The 2,235-nt window shown below is 42.3% G+C and overlaps 1 pseudogene; it reads right to left on the bottom strand.

Moving 5' to 3' along the window:
* Positions 1-1,234: 1,234 nt before the first annotated feature.
* On the bottom strand, positions 1,235-1,736 carry LOC110553987 (translationally-controlled tumor protein-like; annotated as a pseudogene).
* Positions 1,737-2,235: the final 499 nt, after the last annotated feature.

Here is a 2,235-nt window from a genome sequence, read left to right as displayed (position 1 = left end):
TCCAGGTGAGAGAAGCTTGAAACTGAATGAGAAGTCTGGAATAAATCAAACTCCACCTAAGTTAGAGGAGGTGAGAACTTCTGTTGGACATCTCACCCACCTGTGGGGGAGTCTGCACACGAATTAGTCCTCCTATAAATATCATAACTTTCAATCCAAAACTTTCTGAGCCTATTTTAGCTATTGTTCCCAGATGTCTTGTACTTTCTGTCACAACTTGGTAGTCAACTGTTTTAAGTAGAACTGTGAATTCTGCTTAACTTGTGACTCACCAGAGGAGCAACTATGTCCTGGAGATAACCCTGGCTGGAATACATTCTGCCTACTCAGGCCTTTTAGCTTTAGTCTCTGTGTTGGTATCTTCACTCTCTTTGAAGGCTTCAAGCTATAAAATTAATTGCTTGGCAAGCTCCAAGCCTCACACCGTAGCTGAAGAACCATTTTTTGTACCTTCAGGAGGAAGGTCTGCTTGGAGTATGGCAAAAAGAGACACAACCAGATTAGCATCAAACAGTGTTGGTAGGTCACTTAATCCCTTTCAACTTATCATAGACAATGAAGGCTTAAAAGACTAATGACCAATTCCTAAACTCAAAGTCTCAAGAGACTCCCCTGCTTTTGTCACCCGTTTCTGAAGCTGTATGTTTTTGTTTTACTAACTTCTAACCATATATGAATACGTTCAAGCTTGACATCTCCCTATGTGGGTAATAAAAATATAAGTATTCTTATTTCTTGTTGGGCTATATACTTACCAAGGGTTTATTAAACCCCTGCTGTGTTTCTTTGTTACCACAGTGTCGAATGTAGGAGTCACGGAAATGAAGAAAGCACAGTACTTCTCTTGCACGAGTTAATTGTCTAGCAGGGTTGTCATCCTTCATTGTCCTGTCATTACAAGGACAACGTATTGGGCTACCACGCCTCATCCATCGTTGTAAGCCCCGAGGAGATCACATTAAGGTGCAAAGGGTGGGAGGTAGTAGAGGAATTGAAAAGAAGAGATACACAACAGGTAGTGTTTATTATTTATTGATTTTTAATTTAAACGCACTTTATTTTTAGGAAACCTACATGACATGTTTTTTCCTTACAAATACGATGTCTCCACTCCAAGTGAATCATGGTCAAAATAAAAGCTAAGATGACATCAGTCCCATTTGTCCTAAGTCCTGGTGTTGCATGGATGATAAGCAGCAGCCAGTTATGGTGACAGGGCAATAAGTCCAATTTGTTAATATTTTCCTACCTCTAAGCCATCCTTAAAGAAAATCATGAATGTAGTCATATGATCTTCCCAGAGTAGTCCAGGAGAGGAACCATACCATCTGGATTGATGTTTTCACTGATAAAAATCTGGTAGTTATTGAAATTAGCAAGGATGTGCTTCATTTGCTCTGCAGCCCCGGTCATAAAAGGCTTTACTCTTTCTGGTTTCTGTTCAAGTTTGCCTGTGAGTGATTTCACATAGTCTTTGATGTACTTTTGTAGACCTCTTTTGTGAAGCTGGTTTCTTGTAAGCGACAGTTCATGACAATCTCAGCACTGGTGACTACTGTGCCTTTGTTACCTTCCCCCTGCAGGCCTGCAGCAGAAGCATTTCTGTCAGTGAGCAAGTCACCTATGTTACCCTCCATTCTACTCACCATCTTGCCCTCCACCTCCAGACACAGCCTGTCCGTGATCTCCAGGATCTTGTAGATGCTGGAGACCGGCTCATCAAGGCTGATGAAGTCCTGGTAGGTAGATGGTCATGGTGGTGGCTGGGGACAGCTGCACTAGCCTGACAGTGCAGAGAAAGCACGGCACAGCAGGAGAGGCACTCAGGGGTAAGGGAGGAGGAGGCAGAAAAGAATAGGATATATTTAAGTTACAAATACACATGTGATAACAATTAGTGAAAAAAAGACCATGTATTTGAAGGAGAGTGGGAAGGTGCATATGGGAGAGTTTGCATGGAGGAAAAGGCAAGGAGACATGTAATTAGGTTATAGTCTCAAAAATCCACAAACGAAAAAGACAGCATCAGCAGAAAATGCTTTAAAAGTAAGCAGAGTGGGACAGAGTGGTGAGGGGAGGACTCTGTACTAAGGAGCAGGTGACAGTGATGATAAGAACCAGATGAGCTACCAGCTCATCTGACCTGCTGATCAGGAGGAAAAGCATTCAGGGGTAGAAAGAATTCATGATGTAAAGGTGCTAAGTTCAGGAGAAACACCACGTATCCCTGGGACA

Source organism: Meriones unguiculatus, chromosome 2, assembly GCF_030254825.1.
Source record: "Meriones unguiculatus strain TT.TT164.6M chromosome 2, Bangor_MerUng_6.1, whole genome shotgun sequence".
NCBI classification, from domain to species: domain Eukaryota; kingdom Metazoa; phylum Chordata; class Mammalia; order Rodentia; family Muridae; genus Meriones; species Meriones unguiculatus.
This window is presented reverse-complemented; position numbering and strand designations above follow the sequence as displayed.